This window comes from Entelurus aequoreus, linkage group LG14 (genome assembly GCF_033978785.1).
Source record: "Entelurus aequoreus isolate RoL-2023_Sb linkage group LG14, RoL_Eaeq_v1.1, whole genome shotgun sequence".
Classification (NCBI taxonomy): domain Eukaryota; kingdom Metazoa; phylum Chordata; class Actinopteri; order Syngnathiformes; family Syngnathidae; genus Entelurus; species Entelurus aequoreus.
In genome coordinates this window covers 27498956-27525495 of record NC_084744.1, presented here as the reverse complement: position 1 = coordinate 27525495, position 26540 = coordinate 27498956, and the positions used below count along the sequence as shown (strand labels likewise).

The 26540-nt window shown below is 40.5% G+C and overlaps 1 protein-coding gene and 1 pseudogene across 1 annotated transcript in view; one reads left to right on the top strand and one right to left on the bottom strand.

The window, feature by feature from the left end:
* Positions 1-10324, top strand: part of LOC133664681 (major histocompatibility complex class I-related gene protein-like) — a 34144-nt pseudogene extending 23820 nt beyond the window's left edge.
* The window catches only part of LOC133664590 (zinc finger protein 431-like), a 404655-nt gene that overhangs the window by 363019 nt on the left and 15096 nt on the right, over positions 1-26540 (bottom strand). The window lies entirely within an intron of this gene.

Genomic DNA, 26540 nt, shown 5'->3' with positions numbered 1-26540 from the left:
TTAAACTTACATGTAATAAATTCATGTTCACACCTCCCCCAATGCACCACGCACACACACACACACACACCCCCAAGGTGGTGTGTGAGTGCGTGAGTGCACTCCTAAGGGCAAAAGGTCAGCAACACTTGAAGAGGTTTCTCTTCTTTTTTTTTCTTCTCTTCTTTCCTCAGCTAATAAACATGTAACCCACTTTATCATGTTATCATACTTTACTTCTCAACTGTTATTATAGTTTTTTAATCTAGGTTTTTATTTGTTCCATTATTTAATTATACACATATATATTTGTATATATAAAAGCGCTCTTTATACATCCAAACATACATGCATATCTTCAGTCTATCTTTTCTTCATCTCTTATTTCAATAACCCCCATTATCTCTGTCGTAAGCATTAGTTTATTCCATTTAGCATTAATTCTTATTATTGATTTTTTCCCATTTCTTATCATTTTACTTTTCTCTCACTTTAGCATTTTGAGATTTTCTCCTATTTTATTTTTCTCTCTCCCTCTGTCTCTCTCCACACTCAATCTCAATTTTACCATCTATTTTTCTATTTTTTATTCCTCCTTCATAATCTGACACTATTGCTAAACCTAGCACAGTCATTTTATTCTCTACATGTGCTTGTACATGCACCCCTCACCTCCCAGCGGGTGATCATGGGTGATGGGTCAAATGCAGAGAATCATTTTGCCACACCTAGTGTGTGTGTGACAATCATTGGCACTTTAACTTCTTTAACTTTACATGCTCCGGTGTCACACAAAAATTTGATTTCTTTAGCCTTTATTTATATTATTATCTCTCATTTACTCGCTGTTTGTTTACTTAAGACCTCATAATTTAGTATGTCCTTATTATCAATTTCTTTGTCTTTTCATGTGGTCTTTGGAGATTTGGATGTCTCCTATTTTGGTTACAATAGATTCTAATAGACCATATCAGGTCTGCATTTTTGGGTCTCTTTTTGACCTTACTGTTGGTTGCTCCAATACACTTTCATTGTATGGTTCTACTGCTTTCCAGTCTTTACATTTTAACTCGTCTTTTAGACTAACCTTTGGTTTACTTGTCCCTTTTCCCATTTTATAAATTTGGAGTAATCCATCGTCCCCTACAGAGCCGAACTTATAAGGATTACTTTTTTCTTTGTTGTAAGATAGTGGTTTAATGTATTATTGTGGTACACGTCGCTTCTACTGGAGATGATTCCCCAGTGGAGGTGTCTTGCCTACAAGCTTCCACAATAACCCACTATTTACTTCTCACAGCTTTAATATGGAGTGATGGCCGAATGGCAATTACTCCCACACACTCTCACGTTCATACCTTTCAGTGTTATGATATTCGGAAATTTCATGTTTCATTCATGTAGCGCTTCGACACCCTCCAGGTTATTGTTTTTTACGGACAAAAATTCAGTTTTTTTTCTGAATAGACCATTTTAGGTCTGCGTTGGACGGCGTCGTCCTCAGGATATTGGTTCACGGATATTTCAATATTTATTGTGGGACTCCGACCCCCTCCAGTATGTTTGTTTATGGTTCACGGATATTGTGGGACTCCGACACCCTTCAGTATTTTGGCCTCTTCAGTTTTTATCTTAATTCAGTTTTTATTTTAAATTTTAATACTCACGGACATTGGACTCCGACGTCCCTCTAATTATTTGGCCTTTTTACCTGTTAGAGCCTAGGATTTACAGGGTTTGTAATGGTTCACGGATATTTCAATATTTATTGTGGGACTCCGACACCCTAGTCATTTCTTTCTTTCTTTCTTTCTTTTAGTTTATTTCAAACATGAACACATTTACATCATAATACATCACACAATCGTTTCTTTCTCTGTCAATTGAAACGTACTCACTGCTCTCTGCGTTCCTTCCTCTTGTCCTCGGATTTCCGTCAGTCTTTCCAATTCCAGCCAAAATTAATCGAAAGCAGTTCCTCAATCAGGTTTTGGTTGCTATGGTCTTTCTGGTTTCACTCACTCTTGCTGGAATCGTCAAAACGTATTGGATCCGGCTCGAAGGACCAATTAGATGTTAGGTTCAAACCCTGTTTGACATCTATAAACAAGACAAGAAGGCAAGGAATTAAACAGAGACAGAAACAAATTTGGACTCAATTGAGGAGATGCCATGTTGACACTGTACCATCTACAGTGTCACCCATGCTCTCCCGAAGGAGGGTTTCGTCTCCTCTTTTATTTGAATACTCAATGTTCACGCACCAACAAATGCCACAGCAGGAATAGGAAGCATGCAAAACAGTCACTGTCCTTTGTCACATCGAAGACAAAGAAGAGGAGGATGTCTCGGGCCTGGGCTCATCCTGGGTCCGGCTGAATAACACCTCCCGTCTCCTGACCACAGCTACTTCAAAAGGGCAGCGGGTCGTAAATAGCGTTGCCCTCGGTTACCAAATAGTTCAAAGACAGTTCCTCAGGAAGTTTGGGAAGATCTTGCCATCTGTCCGCTTTGAAGTCCTTGGTCCAGCTGTGCCGGCTTCCTGAGGACAATGGATAACACCTCCCGTCTCCTTCCATCGTATACCTGTGGCATCCTCCAAAGCCCCCGCTTGGTACAACAAAGACATCTCTCATCGTGCCCACAGGAAACCCCATAGAGTGGAAAGTTTTTTGATATATTACATACAATTTTTCTGACAGGCTCAAAAAATGTATACTTACTAATTAATAATAACAGGTTTTTTTTAAACAACCATCCATCCATTTTACAATATAATTACAACACTTTATGTATATATTTATATACAGATTTGAACAATAAGTTATTCACTGAAATATATTTATTAATTGTGGTTCTTACAAAAAATACATCTTATAAAATATAAAAGCTAAAATGTCTCTTAAAGCTCTCGCCCTTTAATTAGTGCATACTAAATAATTTAACTTTAGCCTACTACTACAACCATATTATTTACCAGAAACATAAAGTTAAACAGAGGTAGAGGTGTCCTACTACAGTCAGTAACAAATAAACAGAAAACAGTAGTGGTCAAATACAAATAAGGCTGTAGTGGATTGTCCGAAGCTTAAGCGGACATTCTTAATAGACAAGTAATATAGGTCAAAAGGTCAGAAATTCTACGACAAGGCAACAAGAGAAGTATCCTACACTTCTCTTTTGTAAAGTAAATCTGAACAGCCGATATGGGCATCTACATCAACTATATGATTTGCCTGAGAAGCTGGACAGGACAACAAAAAAAAAAAATTAAAAAAAAAATATATTTTTTTTCATTTTTTTATTTTTATTTTATTTGTGGCGGACGTAATTCTTTCGTGGCGGGCCGCCACAAATAAATGAATGTGTGGGAAACACTGAGAGTATTATAATATTGTTGTTGTATTCCATTGTAAACATTCCATAAGGCGCTGCTATATTTCCATGCTTTGGCAGTGACATCACTAGTTTGAACTTCCCCTCACCTAGAAAAACTACTTTTACTTCTCTGCTAGCAATAATGTCATATATTTATTTGACACTTACACTTGTAGAAGGAAATAAGTCAAGTTATTCATGTGTGTGGTCTGAAAGTGAGGTATAAATATGAAATATTAGAACAGGAAGTGATTGTTTACTGTGAGAAGCAGCAGTGTTTGAAGTTGAAATGAAGACAGCATCATTTCAAACAGGAATTGTTCAACATGAAACTAAACAATCAAATGTTGTTTTTCTGCCTTTTGTCTTTCAGTGATTCATTCACTCAAGTATTTCATCACTGCATCCTCTCAAGTTCCAAACTTCCCAGAGTATGTGGAGGTTGGTTATGTTGATGAAGTTGAGATTAGTTACTATGACAACAACATCAATGAAACAGAATCCAAACAGGACTGGATGAACAAAATCACAGCAGAGGATCCAAACTACTGGCAGAGACAAACATAGTACAATGTTGTTAGAGAACATGTCTACAAAGACAACATTGAAATAGCCATGAAGCGTTTCAACCAAACTGGAGGTTTGTTTATGTTGAACTTTCTACTATTCTAATATATTTGATATTTTTATACTGTATTAAAAACACACATTACTGCACTGATATACCTTGTCTCTGTCCATCCCATAATAACCTACAACAAAGACATGTGTGTTAGTTTCACTCTGCTTTACAACACTTTGTGTCTCTCAGGTGTTCACACTTTCCAGGAGATGCCAGGATGTGAATGGAATGATGAGACAGATGAGGTTAAAGGTTGGAGGCAGTTCAGTTATGATGGAGAAGATTTCCTATCGTTGGACATGAAGACATGGACATGGACTGCAGCAAAACCACAAGCTTTCTCCTCCAAACTCAAGTTGGACCAATAAATACTTAGACTAGACTACGATAAATATTATTACACTGAGCGTTGTCCTTCTTACTTGAAGAAGTATGTGGAGTATGGGAAGAAGGTCCTAATGAGAACAGGTAGAAACACACCTTGTACTTTCACCTTTTAACATGTTAGCACTCCCCCTATAGGAACATTACTGACATTACACTCTGTCTCTTTATACTCTTTACCTCCCTTTCTCTCCATTTTCTCCTTTTCTCTTCATCTTTACCTCTATTCTCTCCATCTTTGCCTCCATTCTCTCCTTTTCTCTCCATCTTTACCTCCATTCTCTCCCTTTCTCTCTGTCTTTACTTTAATTCTCTCCTTTTTTTCCATCTTTACCTCCATTATATCCTTCTCTTTCCTTATTTTCCTTCATTATCTCCTTTTCTATCTATCTTTACCTTCTTCCTCTCCTTTTCTATCCATCTTCTTCCCTTTCTACCCATGTTTACCTTTATTCTCTCATTTTCTCTCCATCTTTAACTCCATTCTCACCTTTTCTCTCCTTCTCTACCTCCATTTTCTGCATTTATCTCCATCTTTACCTTCATTGTCTCCCTTTCTCTCCATCTTTATGTCTAATCTCTCCATCTTTGCCTTCATTCTCACGTTCCTCCTTTTCTCTCCTTTACGTCTATTTTCTTCTTCTCTCTCCTTCTTTACCTTCATTTCCTCCATCTTTATCTTCATTCTCCCCTTTTCTCTCATCTTTATTTTCTTTCTCTCCATTTTACTTTCTTTCTCTCTTGTTCTCTCCTTCTTTACCTCCATTATCACATTTTCTCTCCACCTTTACCTCCTTTCTCTCTATCTTTACTTCCATTGTCTCAGTTTCTCCATCTTTACCTCCTTTTTCTCCATCTTTACCTCCATTATCTCTTTTTCTCTCCATCTTAACCTCCATTATCTTCTTTTTTCTCCATCTTTACCTCCATTCTCTCCTTTTTTCTCCATCTTTACCTTCATTTTCTCCTTCTTTACCTTTATTCGCTCCATCCTTACCTTCATTTGTTCAATCCTTACCGTCATTCTCTCCTTTTTTCTCCATCTTTACCTCCATTTTCTCCTTTAATCTCCATCTTTACCTCCATCTTCTCTCCACGTCATCCTCCATTCACACGTCACTTCCTGTGCAGAGCTTCCAGAGGTGTTCCTCCTCCAGAAGACGCCGTCCTCTCCGGTCAGCTGCATGGCGACAGGTTTCTACCCCGACCTAGCCGACTTGTTTTGGAGGAAAGACGGCGAGCAGATCTTTGAGGACGTGGAGCACGGAGAGCTGCTCCCCAACCACGACGGAACCTTCCAGATGACGGTGGAGCTGAAAGTGGAGGTGACGGCCGAGGTGGAGGGCAAGTACGAATGTGTGTTCCAGCTGTCTGGCGTCAAGGAGGACCTGGTCACCAAGCTGGAGAGAAGAAGCATCCTGAGCAACGCAAGCCATGAAGGTGAGATGTTGAATAGTGTCAATGTAACCACCTGATGTTCCTTCACGGGACTTATGAAGCAGCTGTCAAACCAATCAATCATACCATACCAACAGGCAACGTGAGCGTCACTGCCACGCTGGCGGTCTTCGCTGTGGTGGTCCTCCTGGCGGCCGCCATCATCATCATCATCTTCATCATCAAGCGTCGCCCAAGCAGACAAGGTGAGGGACACAAATGTTTCCTCTTTCAGGAAGACGCGAAAAAGTCTCTGCTGTCATTCATGAGATGTGAATTTCACCTGCTTTCTCTTTCATTTCAGCCCAATACGATCCAGCTGGTAAGTAAAACATCTTCTCTTTCTTGGAAAGCATAACAATAAACAAAGCAGTGGTGAAGCATCACTCACACACTTTGTAAGTTTACCCCCACAAAGATTGAAGTTATTCATATCATTTATTACATATTCATCTTTGTTATGTCAGGTATATTCAATATAATATTGACTTTCTGTTTCTGTTACCATCAACATTCTGGATTGTTGCTATCTTTGTAAGGGTCAACTTGCAAACTTCCTGTTTTAAGGTGTGATGTAGACACGTGTTGCAAGTTTAGCAGGAAAATAAAAGCGTCCCTCCATTAGGAGTAGCTTGATACTGGTGTAAGCACACGCAATAGAAAGTATCACAGACAACTTTTGATGAGTCGTCATGATAATGAACATCAAGGGCCTGATCTACTAAAGGTTTGTGTATTAAAACATGTGCAAACCTCATCTACTTAATTTGTGCGCAGAGTCTCTGAAATTAGCAAAATAGAGAACACAATCCATTCAGCGTGTCTGTCTTCATGTACAGTCCTGCTCAAAAGTTGACATACACTTGTAAAGAACATCATGTCATGGCTGTCTTGACTTTCCAATACTTTCTACAACACTTATTTTTTTGTGATAGAGTGATTGGAGCACATACTTGTTGGTCACAAAAAACATTCATGAAGTTTGCTTCTTTTAAGAATTTATTATGGGTCTACTGAAAATGTGAGCAAATGTGCTGGGTCAAAAGTATACATACAGCAATGTTAATATTTGCTTACATGTCCCCTGGCAAGTTTACCTGCAATAAGGCGCTTTTGGTAGCCCTCCACAAGCTTCTGCTTGAAATTTTGACCACAAAATTGGTGCAGTTCAGCTAAATGTGTTGCTTTTCTGACATGGACTTGTTTCTTCAGCATTGTCCACACGTTTTAGTCAGGACTTTGGGAAGGCCATTCTAAAACCTTCATTCTAGTCTGATTTAGCCATTCCTTTACCACTTTTGGGGTCATTGTCCTGTTGGAACACCCAACTGCGCCCAAGACCCAACCTCCGGGCTGATGATTTTAGGTTGTCCTGAAGAATTTGGAGGTAATCCTCCTTTTTCATTGTCCCATTTAAAGCACCAGTTCCATTGGCAGATAAACAGGCCTAGAGCATAATACTACCACCACCATGCTTGACGGTAGGAATGGTGTTCATGGGATTGAAGGCTTCACCTTTTCTCCTCCAAACATATTGCTGGGTATTGTGGCCAAACAGCTCAATTTTTGTTTCATCTAACATCACATGGACACAGATAAGACCTTCTGGAGGAAAGTTCTGTGGTCAGATGAAACAAAAATGTTGCTGTTTGGCCACAATACCCAGCAATATGTTTGGAGGAGAAAAGGTGAGGCCTTTAATCACAGAGACACCATGTTTACCGTCAAGCATGGTGGTGGTAGTATTATGCTCTGGGACTGTTTTGCTGCCAATGGAACTGCTGCTTTACAGAGAGTAAATGGGACAATGAAAACAAAGGATTACCTCCCAAATTCTAGCATGAGCAGCGTAACCAGCTCACGGTGCGTTTTGTGCTCCGACAGCTGGTGACGGTGGTAACGAGCTCTCGAAGACGTGAAGGCTGAAGGCTGAGTGAGACACAGCAGTGGGCACACAGTGAGGACTTTTCTTTTTCATGCACCTCCAAATGTTCTTCTGACTTTGTGTGAAGATGATGTTCAACTTGGCTCTCACTCTGCCACATGCTAACATCTGCACTTGGATTCACCTGCTTTTGTTGGGAATGTGCTGAGTCGTCTTCTTCCTCCAGGATGCTTTGTGCACTGGAACACAGAGAGATGTCTCCATCGCTGAGGGACCTCATCACACTTGGACATTTCTTTCACATCTGCACTAATTGCTCCTCATCTCATCCATCATGTCTTCTCTGGCTGTTTATGGCTGAGAAAACACCTTCAATCTGCATTTCTCAACAATATTTTGCCAGTCAATCATGTTGATGTTGATCTTTGTGTCCATGTAGTTGTGATGTCATCATTTGGGGCTCATGTGTCATCACATTGACAAGGATTTCTTCTTTCCTTTTCAAACCAATAGACAGCTGCTTATCAGTGAATATCACCTTGTGTCACATGTCATCATTATTTTTACTAATATTTTGGAACAATACTACCATTTTTCGGCACTGTTGTATGTTAATGTTAATTGTTTGATAAACAAATTATGTAACATGACCTACTCAGTGGCCTAGTGGTTAGAGCAGTGGTTCTTAACCTTGTTGAAGGTACCGAACCCCACCAGTTTCATATGCGCATTCACCGAACCCTTCTTTAGTGAAAAATAAAATCTTGTTTTTTTTCAAATTCAAGACAAAGTTATATGTTTTTGGTAACACTTTAGTATGGGGAACATATTCTAAGTAAAAAAGACTTAATTTAGAGTTTTTTGGACACTAGGGGAACATAATCTAAGTAACAAAGACTTAATTTTTAGTTATTTGGTTAGGGTTAGGGTTAGGGTTAGAGAGTTAGGGTTAGGGTTAGAGGGTTAGGGTTATAATAAGGCCATGCCGAATAAGGCATTAATAAGTACTTAATAATGACTAGTTAAGAGCCAATATGTTACTAATTTGCATGTTAATAAGCAACTAATTAATGGTGAATATGTTCCCCAGACTAAAGTGTTACCATGTTTTATTACTGGTGCACAAAATGAACCGTGCAAGAACATCACCTTGTTCAAAGAACAAAACCAACACAGTGCATAAACTCACAACAAATTACACACCTGCAAATCGGTGTGACTTCTACTGTTGCCGTATCCGTAATACGCCGATAGGGAGAAGTTTTTATTTACACGATGAGTCGGGTGTGTCTTGACCTCTGCCGAACCCCTGAGCCCGACCCACCGATCCCCTAGGGTTCGATCGAACCCAGGTTAAGAACCACTGGGTTAGCGTGTCCGCCCTGAGATCGGTAGGTTGTGAGTTCAAACCCCGGCCGAGTCATACCAAAGACTATAAAATTGGGACCCATTGCCTCCCTGCTTGGCACTCAGCATCAAGGGTTGGAATTGGGGGTTAAATCACCAAAAATGATTCCCGGGCGTGGTACCGCTGCTGCCCACTGCTCCCCTCACCTCCCAGAGGGTGAACAAGGGGATGGGTCAAATGCAGAGGACAAATTTCACCACACCTAGTGTGTGTGTGACAATCATTGATACTTTAACTTAACTTGTTACATCTTGTTTTCTGATGACATTAGTCTCATTTACAATGCAGTTGCACTTCCAAGACCATTAGATGGCAGCACTATATAACTATTTATGGTATGTTGTCAAACTAGAAAGTGGATTTTTTCCAGGAAGATTAATTTGTTAGGTTGCGCCCTACAAAGTGTCAATACTGTAAGTATTGTCATCGTTACACAAAACTGTAAAATTCTATCTATAATCTTGGTTGTCGTTTCCTTTACCAAATTCGAAGGTGTTGAAATCGCCATGTAAAATCTCTCATGCTAATAGTAGCCTGTCTATGGCATATCCTATGTAAATTAGCATTAAGCTAGCACATTTTGAAAGAGTGTAGCATTACTTTACGTTTGAGCGTTTTTTTTTATGAAGCACACTTTGTTGGTGTAGAAAATGTCAAGGTGACTTAGAGGGAGTTTGGCTGAGTCCGGCCTCAGTGCTGCTTGAGTGATTGTTTACGTGAGCCCGTGTTTAGTCTGAAAGCAGACATGACCAGTCTGAAACCGGACATGACGTCACATGCAACAAAGGTATCCAACTATGGCACCGTTTGATTTTACGTGAATTGATAGTACCGAGGGAATTTGGTCATTACCTACAAAAGTAGTGAATTGGGTAGCCAACCCTACCAGTTAGTGTGACGGAGGGGGACAGTGACACAACATTTTTATGACAAAGCGTTGCAAAATATTTATATTTTTTGAAACAATTTGCTGTTTTTCCGTTCCTTTTTGCAGTCATATTTTTGCTTGATTGCCAAACATGGCTAGGATGTCATTTGGGAAGTAAACGAGGTAGGCCGTTCATATACTCTTGATATTCAGTGTTTTATGTGTACTATGTTTCATGTACATTCTGGCTGTTTTATTCAGTAAAAACTTGTCAAATACAATTCTGTGTTGGAGGTGCTTTGTCATTACACACATGATAACACTTTCAGCTTGCAGTCATGCAAAACAAGTGTCAAATGTCTCAAGTATTCCAGTAAAAAAGACACAAGCACAAACAGCAGATTTTGAGACACTTTTACAGATAAAATAAGATTTTTTTCCAGCTGTTTGAATTATTTAGTGTGAATTTGGTGTTGCCAAGCGCCTCTTGAAAAACAGAATTAGAATGAGAAACAAAAGTAGGTGTCAAGTAATGAGCCTAAAAGGGGCGCACTGTGTCTCGTGTTATTGCCGTTCAGTTTCAGTTCAGTTTATGTGGAACATGCATACGATACATGTAATGCATCACATATTTACAGTTGTTTCATGACAGCACGTCCGAAAAGGAGTAGGAAAAAGCAGAGCTTATTTAATCCTACCCCTTTAAATCATAGCAATTTTATCCCATTTCCTTGTTCTCTGCAACAGAACAGTGAATAAATAATTTATATACCATAGTAAGTAAACAAATATTAAATACATAAATAATCATTATCTAAAAAAAAAAAGGTTCAAGATGTTCATCATAATTTTTCTTCTTTGTACTTTTTGAACAGTCTCTTAAACTGGATCATATTGGTGCTTTGTTTGGTTTCCTTGGTTAATCCATTCCATCATTTAATTCCACATACAGATATGCTAAAGGTTTTAAGTGTTGTACGCGCATACAAATGTTTTTAATTCGATTTTCCTTTAAGATTATATTTCTCCTCTTTTATAGATAACAATTGTTGTACATTCTTGGCTAGCAGGTTATAGTTTGCTTTGTACATCATTTTAGGTGTTTGCAAATTGCACCAAATCGTTGAATTTCAACATTTGTGATTCAATAAATAAAGTGATTGTATGTTGTCTGTATCCAACATTATGTATTATTATAACTGATCTTTTTTGTAACACCGTTAGTGAATTAAAGGCCTACTGAAAGCCACTACTACCAACCACGCAGTCTGATAGTTTATATATCAATGATGAAATCTTGACATTGCAACACATGCCAATACGGCCGGGTTAACTTATAAAGTGCAATTTTAAAATTCCCGCCACACTTCCGGTTGAAAAACTCCTTTGGATATGATTTATGCGCGTGACGTCACAAAAGCAACGGAAGTGGTTGGACCCCATCGGACCCGATAGAAAAGCCTCTTGTTTTCTTCGACAAAATTCCACAGTATTCTGGACATCTGTGTTGGTGAATCTTTTGCAATTTGTTTAATGAACAATGGAGGCTGCAAAGAAGAACGTTGTAGGTGGGATCGATCGGTGTCTTAGCGGCTAAGTACAATACTTACAGCAACACAACAAGGACTACTTACTACGCCTAGCCGATGCTTGCCGCCAAACCCACGGATGAAGTCCTTCGTCGCGCCGTTGATCGCTGGAATGCAGGTGAGCACGGCTGTTGATGGGAAGATGAGGGCTGGCTGGCGTAGGTGGAGCGCTAATGTTTTATCATAGTTCTGTGAGGTCCGGTTGCTAAGTTGCTAAATTAGCCTTAGCGTCGTTAGCAACAGCATTTTTAAGCCTTACCAGGCTGAGAATTTTTAACCGTGTAGTTACATGTACATGGTTTAATAGTATTTTTGATCTTCTGTCTATCCATCCAGTCAGGGTTTTTTTTATTTAGTTTCTATCTGCATTTGAGACTGCTATGCTATCACGTTGGCTACGTGGCTAGGTTAGCTTCTATTTTTTTTAGCTTCGAAAAGCTGAATATTATTAATCGTGTATTTACATTTTCATGGTTTAATAGTATTTTTGATCTTCTGTCTATCCATCCAGTCAGTGTTTTTTCTTATTTAGTTTCCATCTGCATTTGAGACTGATGCTATCACGTTGGCAACGTTGCTAGGTTAGCTTCTATTTTTTTAGCTTCGCAAAGCTGAATATTATTAATCGTGTATTTACATGTTCAGTCACTGTGAATGTCCATTTCGCGTTCTCGACTCTCATTTTCAAGAGGATATAGTATCCGAGGTGGTTTAAAATACAAATCTGTGATCTACAATAGAAAAAGGAGAGAGTGTGGAATCCAATGAGCCAGCTTGTACCTAAGTTACGGTCAGAGCGAAAAAAGATACGTCCATCACTGCCTCTCAAGTCCTTCACTGTAACGTTCCTCATCTACGAATCTTTCATCCTCGCTCAAATTAATGGGGTAATCGTCACTTTCTCGGTCCGAATCTCTCTCGCTCCATTGTAAACAATGGGGAATTGTGAGGAATACTAGCTCCTGTGACGTCACGCTACTTACGGTACAGGTAAGGCTTTTTTTATCAGCGAGCAAAAGTTGCGAACTTTATCGTCGATTTTCTCTACTAAATCCTTTCAGCAAAAATATGGCAATATCGCGAAATGATCAAGTATGACACATAGAATGGATCTGCTATTCCCGTTTAAATAAAAAAATGTCATTTCAGTAGGCCTTTAAGCGCACATTTGTAGTTGTTTCCCCATATTTCTGCACAATAACTCAGATATGTAACACTAGTGAGCAGTAGAGAATATGAAGTGATTTTTGGTCTAGAACATGTTTTGCTTTATTCATTATTAACGTGTTTGTTGCTACTTTATGTTGTATAGTTTTTACAGGAGGTTTCCTGTTCAGTTTATCATCTATTATTACACCCAAAAATGTGTTTTCTTTTACCCTTTCAATGTCTACTCCATCTATTTGTATTTGTGTTTGACTTTCTCTTCTACTGTTACCAAATAACATTATTTTAGTTTGACTGAGATTCAAAGATAGTCTGTTTTTGTCAAACTATCTTTTTAATTTGTTCATTTCTTCTGTTATTATTTGTATTAACTTCTGTGTGTTCTCTCCTGAACTAAACACAGTTGTATCATCTGCAAATAATACTAACTTTAAGTCCTTTGTAACTTTACAAATGTTGTTTATATAAAGATTGAACAATCTTGGTCCAAGTATTGATCCCTGAGGTACGCCACACGATATTTTGAGCTCTGTAGAAGTGTGTTCCCCTATCTTCACGTATTGCCTCCTGTAGTGACGACTATGACTGGATTAATATGGATTAGCAATCACTTCAGAGTGTCGGGTCAGGACAACAATTATTCGTTCAGGTGAGTGCAGGAGAAATAATAGATTGTCCAAGTCCAGATTTGTAGGTTCAATTGTCTATTGAAGACTTGCATGAGGTGTTTGTTTGCGCGTGTGTGTGTGTGTGTGTGTGTGTGTGTGTGTTATACTTGCCAACCTTGAGACCTCCGAATTCGGGAGATGGGGGGGGGGGGGGGATAGGGTGGTTTGGTGGTAGCGGGGGTGTATATTGTAGCCCGGAAGAGTTAGGGCTGCAAGGGATTCTGGGTATTTGTTCTGTTGTGTTTATGTTGTGTTACGGTGCGGATGTTCTCCCGAAATGTGTTTGTCATTCTTGTTTGGTGTGGGTTCACAGTGTGGCGCATATTTGTAACAGTGTTAAAGTTGTTTATACGGCTACCGTCAGTGTGACATGTATGGCTGTTGATCAAGTATGTCTTGCAGTCACTTACGTGTCTCTGTAGAAGCCGAAGACAACATGTGACTGTGCCGGCACGCTGTTTATATGGAGGAAAAGCAGACGTGACGACAGGTTGAAGAGGACGTTAAAGGCAGTGCCATCACGGCACGCCCTCAATATTGTTGTTCGGGAGGGGCACTGAAATTTGGGAGTCTCCCGAAAAATCGGGAGGGTTGGCAAGTATGTTGTGTGTGTGTGTGTGTGTGTGTGTGTGTGTGTGTGTGTGTGTGTGTGTGTGTGTGTGTGTGTGTGTGTGTGTGCGTGTGTGTGTGTGTGTGGTTTCCTATACAAAACAAATACAATCATTATAAATCAACTAAAGTGAGCACAATGCAATGAAATATAGGCACAAGCCTGCTACAGGGATGTTAATATACATCACTTAGCTGTGTATACACATGTACATAAATGCACAGAATTTGAACATCCCAGCCCTAAGTAATGTAATGAGTAATAGAATGTAAATAGCATCACAACAATAATTGTAAATGGTAAGTTGGGGCTAACAAACATGTCCAATGCTACAAACAGGCCCCAACCAGGGTGTGATATTCAGCTAGCAGTTAGCTTGTCAACCTGATGCCAAACAGCCATTAGACTACAATAAAACAGACTAAATGAGTTGCAATACAGTTTTAAGCACATAACAAGGGATATTAAAGTGTATATAAAGTAACTCACTTTGTATTGACGCACACTGCCAATTAAACAATTGACTTTGAAGTTCACAGTAACTTTCAGAGCTTGCTGATGCAATGATGCGTTTAAAGCCCCCTCCAGTGTTGTAAAAGTGAACTACACTCTGCAACCCAATGACACAAAAAGAAAACAAGCGTTACAGAGGCAGTCTTTGTGTACACCTCCTGTTGGTTAAGTAGCTTCTAACCCAGTTCAAGACCAACCCTCTGATTCCATACCGTTCTAATTTGTTTATTAAGATGCAATGATTAATTGTGTCAAATGCTTCTTTTTGCTATCTTTTGCATTGGTGAGCTCTTCCGGTATTTCAATGGACCACTTCCAAGTTGGCTTCTGCACATGTCCAATTTGTCGAGGTCAAAGTTCGTGAGGGATAAACAAAGCCAAGCGACTCCATACATTTTTAGTAAACTTGGTCAGTTCGTGGTTTGTTTTTACTCTTTAGTGTGAATAGTAGTAGATATATTTCTGAATTATTGTTTATTCCGCGTCGTGTATATTTTTCAATATGCCGAAGACAATTTGCTCAGTTGTGAGATGTTCTAATAGTACATATCACCTCACAAGATGGAAACAAACTATGTGTGACATTCATGATCGTTATTTTGACTCAGGAAGATGTGTTTGTGATCAACTATTCAAATAGCACCCGTTTCCAAAAGATCAAGACATGAAAATAAGATGGATTAAGGCCGTTAATAGGAAATGTAAGAACGCTAACAACAAGTGGAAGCCTACAAAAGACTCACAGATCTGAAGTAAACATTTCTTGCATGGTAAACCAACGGATGAGCACCCTTTGCCATTGTTAGAAATGGGCTACACATCAACAGTTAGTGTGAAAAGAAGAAGAAGACTAGTGCGGCATGGACCTACAGAAACGTCAACATCAGCGTCAACTACTGCTGCTGCTTCCATGGATGAAGTTATCCCACAGACTGGCCAAGTAGAGGATAGTTCTGAATCCACCACACCAGGTATGATAAAACATGACATGGACAGTAGTTGAAATAAACATTGTTGAAACATATTGCTACATTATACAATAATGTTGTGTACAAATATTCATAAAAGGTACATTACATCATTGTTATCCTGTAATCAGAAATGTTCTAAGTGTCATGGATTATCTACTAATAGGCTATATCATATTGACGGTTATTTTTTTTACTAAAAAGTACTAATTAACAGTTAGATTACTCTGCAAATTATTTTTAATGACACATTATTTTTTGAGTCCCCAAAACTCAACACTGGAGTGGAATCTGTGGAACATGATCATCATCAAAAAAAAGTTTTTTTTCTAGAGTCACAAAAATCATTGTAATTTATGCAATACCTGGAGATGGCAAGAGGTTGAATGAATATTACATGCATTGCCGTTACTGCCTGAATGCAGCTGAGATAGGCTACAGCGACCCCAAAAAAGGGACAAGCGGTACAAAAAATGGATGGATGGACTACACAAGTTGAACATTTAATATGAATTTTATTACTCAGATTGGGTTTTCTATGATCCTATATAATGACACACCCAGCAAAACAGGTACAATATGCACTATTGACTTCTTCTCACTAGCAAGCCACAGCTTATGGGGAGCATAGTGAACATTCATGGAAGGCATACACTCGGCCTTAAGGAAACAAAACTGCCTTTCATTGCTGATAGGATTGTAGAACAATTCCTTCATCCAACCTGCAAGGAATAGTCATACATTTAGTATAATGGTGTGTAATGTGTTCAACGTCATAAGTAGGGGTGAATGTCATTCTGTTTAAAGTGAAGAACTTTTCAAATGAATGAATGAAATATTTCATAGATTGCATTTACCAATAATTATTCTTTAAGCAGTCTGTTGAAAATAAAACACAACTATTGCAACTCTAATTATGTTTAGCTATCGCATCAAAATAAATGATGTAACAAGTAATTTGTTGGAAACTTATTATACCAAATATTGCTAAATAAAATTACCAGGTGAGTGACTGATAGATATTGGTGAAAAACAACAACAACAAAAACGTTCATGTAGCTAAAATATGGTGATCTCACCATATGGTATCATTAAAATACAAACATAAAGGAAATCTGACCTGTTGTGTAATAACTGTAACCCTTGCCTTCTTTATAACTTGTGTCCATGTTTGTAACACCAAGGTACATGCCTATATCAAAGTACATGTGTGTAACACCATGGTACATGCCTATATCAAAGTACATGTGTGTAACACCAAGGTACATGCCTATATCAAAGTACATGTGTGTAACACCAAGGTACATGCCTATATAAAAGTACATGTGTGTAACACCAAGGTACATGCCTATATCAAAGTACATGTTTGTATCACCAAGGTACATGCCTATATCAAAGTACATGCGTGTAACACAAAGGTACATGCCTATATCAAAGTACATGTTTGGAACACAAAGGTACATGCCTATATCAAAGTACATGTGTGTAACACCAAGGTACATGCCTATATCAAAGTACATGTGTGTAACACCAAGGTACATGCCTATATAAAAGTACATGTGTGTAACACAAAGGTACATGCCTATATCAAAGTACATGTTTGTATCACCAAGGTACATGCCTATATCAAAGTACATGCGTGTAACACAAAGGTACATGCCTATATCAAAGTACATGTTTGGAACACAAAGGTACATGCCTATATCAAAGTACATGTGTGTAACACAAAGGTACATGCCTATATCAAAGTACATGTGTGTAACACCAAGGTACATGCCTATATCAAAGTACATGTGTGTAACACCAAGGTACAAGCAAAATGTCCGGTAAGCAAAGTGACACAATTCGCTTAATTCTGCGCAGGTCCAAGAGTGTTAAAAATCCTTTAACCCTCGCTACCCAGGCTGTGAATTAAAATGGCCTAGCATTGTTAGCCCGATGGCAGCTATAATATCAGCAGGACCAAGGGATAGGTGGCTTGCCAGGCAGAGCGATAAAGGGAGGCCAAGGAGAAAAAGGAAGCGCTTCCTTGTCGCCAAAGTTATATCCAAGGATACACGGACTCGACTGTTTGCTAACACGACTGTTTATTTTAATTACGACACTTCCAAAAGGCGCGGGTCAAACTGCTTTACGGCACCACACTTCACTGTCGTAACACACCAACACCAGAACATAGCATAGACTATATGCTACAAACAGATCGATTAGTTGGCTTACTTGTTGCCCTCGACCTCACTGGTAGAATCCGGCAGTTCTTTGCCCCTGGTTTCAGGGAGGAAGAAACCCAGAACTCCACTAAGCATTGGAACCAGTGATAAAAGGCCAACATGTTGATTGGTGGAGAGAGGAGACCAGCTACTCGCCCAGCTATGGACAATAATCCAACAGCTGTTTGCCTGAGGAGAGAGAAGAGTAGAACTGCAAGTACAGAACACTGGGAATAAAATGTTGACACAAACATGAAAAAAAATCCATATGTTATACACGGAGCTGTCGTAAAAGAAGGAAAGCCCCCAGTAGCCTCCATGACAAAATGGATATACATACACTGAACTAATATATATTCATTCAAATGATTGACTATCTTTTTTGCAGAAGGTCTTTAAAAACAACACAGCGCTCCTATAACTCTGACAAAATAAATGAACCAAAGTCAAATGTCTACTGTAGAAGACTCTGGTTCTCTAGAACAGTGTTTTTCAACCACTGTGCCGCAGCACACTAATGTGCCGTGAGATACAGTCTGGTGTGCCGTGGGAGAATATGTAATTTTACCTATTTGGGTTAAAAATATTTTTTGCAAAGCAGTAATAATAATCTGCAAATGTGTCGGTGCTGTCTAGAGCTTGGCAGAGTAGCCATGTTATACTCTTCCATATCAGTAGGTGGCAGCTAGTAGCTACTTGCTTTGTAGATGTCGGGAACATGGTTTGTCATGATCACAATATGCAGGCGACAGTGTGCGGGTAAAAAGGTGTCTAATGCTTAAACCAAAAATAATCAAAAGGTGAGTGCCGCTAAGAAAATGCATTGAAGCTTAGGGAAGGCTATGCAAAACGAAACTAAAACTGAACTGGTTGCAAAGCAAACAAAAACATAATTCTGGACGACAGCAAAGACTTACAGCGTGTGGAGCAGACGGCGTCCACAAAGTATATCCGAACATGACATGACAATCAACAATGTCCACACAAAGAAGGATAGCGACAACTTAAATAGCCTAGATTGCTAAAACAAAGCAGGTGTGGGGAATAGCACTCAAGGAAGACATGAAACTGCTGCAAGAAAATACCAACAAAACAGGAAAAGCCACCAAAATAGGAGAGCAAGACAAGAACTAAAACACTACACACAGGAAGACACCAAACAACTCCAAATAGGTCACGGTGTGATGTGACAGGTCGTGACAGTACTTTGAGACAATAGCTATAGTGATGCATGCTTGGTTATGGTTTGAATTCATATCCAACAATTGCAAGAACAAAATTTTATTGTCAATATCGACTGCTCGCCGTCTGTTCGCTGTTGCGAAAAAGGCTAAGTATCGCTCTATCTGTGTGCTTTTAATTGTTCTACAGCTTTCTTTATCACTTCTCAAACATATTTAGTGGTACTATTTAACTTGCAAATCACCCGATCTCTGTCCCACCACCCTTTCCTCAGCTAGCTAGCTGCTAAGCTAGCGCGGAGAAAGGCAGCGCCGGTCAGAAGGTAAGTAGGAAGCTACTCCCGCAGACCGCGACCACTTCCCTGAGGACAGCAGGAACTTCACTCGGTGACAGAAAACACTGTGAGTAATGGCTTCCTGCGCGTATTGCACCATACTCACGGAGAGGTTGGCTCTGCTAGAGGGCCGTGTCCGCCAGTTAGAGCAGAGTAATGTCGTAACTTTAGATGTTGCGGACACATCTGCTAGCGTTAGCTGTAGCGAGCTAACTAGCCCAGCTTGTAGCAGTCCTAAGCGGCCTACAAGCTACGGTGTACCGGTTGAGACGCATAATAGATTTAGCTCCTTAGCTAGTCCTACACCCCAGTCTACCGGGCACCACACCTTAGTCATAGGGGACTCCATCACCCGAAACATAAAGCTTAGCAAACCAGCCACAGTAAAGTGTATCCCCGGGGCCAGAGCACCTGACATTGAAGCTAATCTTAGGGAGCTAACTCGCAACAGGCCTAGTCAACACGTACGACAGGCTAATCGCACCACTAATTATGCGAATATAGTTGTACACGTTGGCTCCAATGACACTAGAATGAGACAGTCAGAGATTACAAAGAGAAACATAGCCAGGACTTGTGATCTCGCCAGAAAGATGTCCAGGCATCGAGTAATTGTCTATGGCCCCCTGCCTGCGAGAGGCAATGATGAGAGATATAGCAGATTAGTCTCGCTTAACAAGTGGTTGTCTAGCTACTGTAGGCAACAGGGACTAACGTTTATTGATAACTGGCCCTCTTTCTGGGGCAAACCAGGCTTGATGATGAGAGACGGCCTTCACCCTAACCAGGAAGGCGCCATCATCCTGTCTAGAAACATAGACTACTATTTAAGTCTCACTTGACTGACTACACTAGAGCAAGCCCGGTCACAGGCAATTACAATGTCTGTTAGTCCGGGTGAGGAGTCAGTTAAGCTAGAACTAGCCAGCGCCAGGCTGGATAATCCATGTACGCATAGCAATTCTCTTAGAATAATACACAATTCACATAATGTTTTTTCTGTTGTGTCTGTGTCAGAGGTGGACATGCATTCTACTGAGGTGGCAAATTATGATATGTCCAGTCTATTGCAGCACCAAGCAAACAATCGGAAAATTACCGTCATATCAATTCCTAGATATGGTCGAAACTATTTAAAGTGCACTACGCATAATAAACGCAACATTGTTAATATTGCCACTACGGATAATCTTAACAAAAACTCGTCAAAACAGCCCAATACCTATAATATGGGCTTTTTAAACATAAGATCATTGTCTCCCAAGGCGTTATTAGTTAATGAGGTCATTAGAGACAACAATCTTAACGTCATTGGTCTTAGCGAAACATGGCTCAAACCAGACAAATTTTTTGCGCTCAATGAGGCATCTCCTCCTAACTATACGAATGCGCATGTTGCCCGTCCTCTTAAAAGGGGAGGGGGTGTCGCACTAATATACAATGAAAATTTCAACCTTACCCCTAACCTAAATAATAAATATAAATCGTTTGAGGTGCTTACTATGAGGTCTGTCACACCGCTACCTCTCGACCTGGCTGTTATCTACCGCCCCCCTGGGCCCTATTCGGACTTTATCAGTGAATTCTCAGAGTTCGTTGCTGATCTAGTGACGCACGCCGACAATATAATCATAATGGGGGACTTTAATATCCATATGAATACCCCATCGGACCCTCAGTGCGTGGCGCTCCAAACCATAATTGATAGCTGTGGTCTTACACAAATAATACATGAACCCACGCATCGCAACTGTAATACAATAGATCTAGTGCTTGTCAGGGGTGTCACCACCTCCAAAGTTATGATACTTCCATATACTAAAGTAATGTCCGATCATTACCTTATAAAATTTGAAGTTTTGACTCATTGTCAACAAGCTAATAATAATAATAACTGCTATAGCGGCCGCAACATTAATGCTGCCACAAGGATGACTCTTGCTGACCTACTGCCTTCGGTAATAGCACCATTCCCAAATTATGTCGGCTCTATTGATAACCTCACTAACAACTTTGACGATGCCTTGCGCAAAATTGTTGATAGTATAGCACCGCTAAAGCAAAAAAGGGCCCCTAAAAGGCGCACCCCATGGTTTACAGAAGAAATTAGAGCTCATAAATTATCATGTAGAAAACTGGAACGCAAATGGCGCGCGACTAAACTTGAGGTTTTCCATCAAGCATGGAGTGATAGTTTAATAACTTATAAACGCATGCTTACCTTAGCTAAAGCTAAATACTACTCAAATCTCATCTGCCTCAACAAAAACGATCCTAAATTTCTGTTTAGTACAGTAGCATCGCTAACCCAGCAAGGGACTCCTCCCAGTAGCTCCACCCACTCGGCAGATGATTTTATGAATTTCTTTAATAAGAAAATTGAACTCATTAGAAAGGAGATTAAAGACAACGCATCCCAGCTACAACTGGGTTCTATTAACACAAATACGACTGTATATACGACGGACACTGCCCTCCAAAATAGTCTCTCTATTTTTGATGAAATAACATTAGAGGAATTATTACAGCGTGTAAGTGGGATAAAACAAACAACATGTTTACTTGACCCACTTCCTGGGAAACTTATCAAGGAACTGTTTGTATTATTAGGTCCATCAGTGTTAAATATTATAAACTTATCACTTTCCTCCGGCACTGTTCCCCTAGCATTCAAAAAAGCGGTTATTCATCCTCTGCTCAAAAGACCTAACCTCGATCCTGACCTCATGGTAAACTACCGACCACCTTCCGTTTATTTCCAAAATTCTCGAAAAAATTGTTGCACAGCAGCTAAATGAACACTTAGTGACTAACAATCTCTGTGAACCTTTTCAATCCGGTTTCAGGGCAAATCACTCTACGGAGACAGCCCTCGCAAAAATGACTAATGATCTATTGCTAACGATGGATTCTGATGCGTCATCTATGTTGCTGCTTCTTGATCTTAGCGCCGCTTTCGATACCGTCGATCATAATATTTTATTAGAGCGTATCAAAACACGTATTGGTATGTCAGACTTAGCCTTGTCTTGGTTTAACTCTTATCTTACTGACAGGATGCAGTGCGTCTCCCATAACAATGTGACCTCGGACTATGTCAAGGTAACGTGCGGAGTTCCCCAGGGTTCGGTTCTTGGCCCTGCACTCTTTAGTATTTACATGCTGCCGCTGGGTGACATCATACGCAAGTACGGTGTTAGCTTTCACTGTTATGCTGATGACACTCAACTCTACATGCCCCTAAAGCTGACCAACACGCCGGACTGTAGTCAGCTGGAGGCGTGTCTTAATGAAATTAAACAATGGATGTCCGCTAACTTTTTGCAACTCAACGCTAAGAAAACGGAAATGCTGATTATCGGTCCTGCTAGACACCAACATCTATTTAATAATACCACCTTAACATTTGACAACCAAACAATTACACAAGGCGACTCGGTAAAGAATCTGGGTATTATCTTTGACCCAACTGTCTCGTTTGAGTCACACATTAAGAGTGTTACTAAAACGGTCTTCTTTCATCTCCGTAATATCGCTAAAATTCGTTCCATCTTGTCCACTAGCGACGCTGAGATCATTATTCATGCGTTCGTTACGTCTCGTCTCGATTACTGTAACGTATTATTTTCGGGTCTCCCTATGTCTAGTATTAAAAGATTACAGTTGGTACAAAATGCGGCTGCAAGGCTTTTGACAAAAACAAGAAAGTTTGATCATATTACGCCTATACTGGCTCACCTGCACTGGCTTCCTGTGCACTTAAGATGCGACTTTAAGGTTTTACTACTTACGTATAAAATACTACACGGTTTAGCTCCAGCCTATCTCGCCGATTGTATTGTACCATATGTCCCGACAAGAAATCTGCGTTCAAAGAACTCCGGCTTATTAGTGATTCCCAGAGCCAAAAAAAAGTCTGCGGGCTATAGAGCGTTTTCTATTCGGGCTCCAGTACTCTGGAATGCCCTTAGTTAGAGATGCTACCTCAGTAGAAGCATTTAAGTCCCATCTTAAAACTCATTTCAACGGCGTGGCGCAGTTGGGAGAGTGGCCGTGCCAGCAACCTGAGGGTTCCTGGTTCGATCCCCACCTTCTACCAACCTCGTCACGTCCGTTGTGTCCTTGGGCAAGACACTTCACCCTTGCTCCTGATGGGTCACAGTTAGGGCCTTGCATGGCAGCTCCCGCCATCAGTGTGTGAATGTGTGTGTGAATGGGTGAATGTGGAAATAGTGTCAAAGCGCTTTGAGTACCTTGAAGGTAGAAAAGCGCTATACAAGTATAACCCATTTATCATTTATTTGTATAATCTAGCCTTTAAATAGACCCCCCTTTTTTTAGACCAGTTGATCTGCCGTTTCTTTTCTTCTCTCCTCTTCTCCCCTGTCCCTTGCGAGGGGGAGTTGCATAGGTCCGGTTGCCATGGATGAAGTGCTGGCTGTCCAGAGTCGGGACCCCGGGTGGACCACTAGCCTGTGCATCGGTTGGGGACATCTCTGCGCTGCTGACCCGTCTCCGCTCGGGATGGTTTCCTGTTGGCCCCGCTGTGGACTGGACTCCCGCTGATGTGTTGGATCCACTGTGGACTGGACTTTCACAATGTTATGTCAGACCCATTCGACATCCATTGCTTTCGGTCTCCCCTAGAGGGGGGGGGGTTACCCACATATGCGGGCCTCTCCAAGGTTTCTCATAGTCATTCACCGACGTCCCACTGGGGTGAGTTTTTCCTTGCCCGTATGTGGGCTCTGTACCGAGGATGTCGTTGTGGCTTGTACAGCCCTTTGAGACACTTGTGATTTAGGGCTATATAAATAAACATTGATTGATTGATTGATTGATTGATTGATTGACTGACTTTAATTTTTTAATGTTTTCTGCTGGTGGTGTGCCTCTGCATTTTTTTCAATGAAAAAAATGTGCCTTGGCTCACAAAAGGTTGAAAAACACTGGAATATACAAAATGGGACTAATAGTAAAGACAGAAGCCCCTCAGTTCTTAGCTTACTGGAAATGTGGGCTCCAATACAATTAAGTTTAATATCCCTGCTGTATGGCCTTACTTTGAGAACTAAAACAGAGTCATGGCCCTCACAACCCCGTGACCCTGAGAAGAATACACAGTATATATGTTGATCTCAGGGCATTCCCTCAATTGCAACTGGACTGACAGACAGACAGCAGCTTTATTTGTCCATTCTTAACATGTACAAGACACATAAGAACTGAAATTACATTTTCGGCACAATCCCGCTAAGAGCAGACATACGTTACAGGGAGACAAGACGGGACAGCCAACGGATCAGCCACTTACAGCGCTCCTTAAAAAGGTGGGAAAAAGGTGACATTGGGAAAGGGGGAAGAGTAAAAAAATATCAGTCTGAGGCTGGACCCTCAGGAGTGGTCCAGACTGAGTCTGAGGAAAAAACCTCACATAGCATGGCACACATAAACATGGTACATGTAATCACAACAACTCGCAACAGACGAGGGGAGAGTTAGGACCCTGGAGGCCGGCTGCCACTATTAAAGCGCTACTCAGCCCCCACAACCCCGGAGGAATTAAGCAGTGGTGAAGGCGTTGATTTGGGGAGGGGCGTGTGCGTGCATGTATGCCCAATTAACTTGGGTGAGATGTTGAAATTGTCTTTATGGACTGAGGCCGATCTCAAGAGTTCAAGAGTTCGACCCAGGTGCTTTTTGAAAAAAAAGGAAGGTCAAAAGCGTCCATCTTTGAGGAGTCCTCAGGGGAGTTTTTCAAACAGCCTGTTCCTCAAGGCCATTCGAGGGAGTGAAATCGTAGATTAAGATGTTGTTTTTTCTTCGAGCAGTCAAAACAATGACATTCCTGCTCTGTGTGCTGGCTTCGACAATTCCAATTTATTCTTTCTCTGCGAACTTCATCAAGATGGTATCCATTTTGCGATTCAAATCAGCAATCGCTCCCGTCTGTGATCCCACAGCATGACCCAATCCTTCCATTGCGTTGAACAGCCTGTTGGCCCCTTGAGTGGCTGCCATCGTCTTCCGAATTTGACGATACACCAGAGCAATGCCCAGCCCAATCAGCAAATGCCCTGCGATCACAGCTCCAAATAGGTAGATGTCTTCCACGTCCTCGATGGAAAGGACTGAGAGGCACATGATTCTCCAAGTATTCCAGGAATCTCTCACGTACCCCGCAGCAATGGTTCCATCAGGGCAGCCAGGCACCCCCGAACCTCTTTTCCTTGTCGAAAAGACTGTCAATTGCGTCGAGAGTCCAGTTGATCAAATTCATTTTGATGTTTAGATTTGAGGACAGCTCAAGAAAAGAGGCTTCAAAAAAGTTCAGACAAGACAAGGACACAAGAGAGCAAGCAGGGAAGGAGGAGCAGGGAAAAATGCGTCCACCCTCACCAAGATGCAAGACTGGTATAAATATTTAGGGTTTTGGCACTAGCTGTTAGACTAGATCTCACCAATCGAAGTCTAAGACTAGATCTGACCAATCTAAGTCTATGAGCATGAACTGTTGAAACTTCCTCGGATCAGAGGCGCATAATCTTCTGAGACAAACCAACCAGTCCAGTTGCGATCGATTGAATGCCCTGAGATTACAATGACCTGGATGAATGAGAACATTCATACACAGTATATATATATTGCTTACCTGACTGAAGTGGGGAACAGTTCCTGAGAGTAGACCATACACACCGAAATATTCCAGTCCAAGAACTTCCCTGTCGTTACAAGAGCCGTAATAGCAACAGCATCGTCTGGAATGGGAACAAGTGAAAGATATGTGAGTGTAATATGTCCAAGCTAAGGCATCATTTCTGTGAAAAATTATGGAGTCACCTTGAGACAAAGCCACGGTCAGGAGACTGAACAAGCCACCTGCCAGGATGGTTCAACTCACAGACTTTTTTCTTCCCAACAACTCCAAAAACCAGATGCACAGAAAGTGTGCGGGTATTTCTGTGATTCCAAACACAAATTGAACCAGGAAGATGCTCAAACCAAATGTCCCAACACTGAGAGAAATGCAAAAGTAGCCTAAGTATGTCGAAGACCTAGGTGAGAAAAAAGAAATAAATGAGAGGATGTAAAATGAAATAACTAAATGATTTTACACACCAGAAAAAACACACAATTATTAAGAAAATCAGCAGCTTTCTTGTGGTTAAAAGCATTTCCATGGCTCCACTTTCAACTTCTTCCCCCTCATGTTCCTCTAGCTGCGTAGTTCAAGAGAAGAACAAACAATTAAAGACTAGAATAAATCATTTAGTGGATTGTGTATCAAAGCATACCATGCAGTCCAAAGTACTCTCTGGGACTTCCTGTTTATTTATT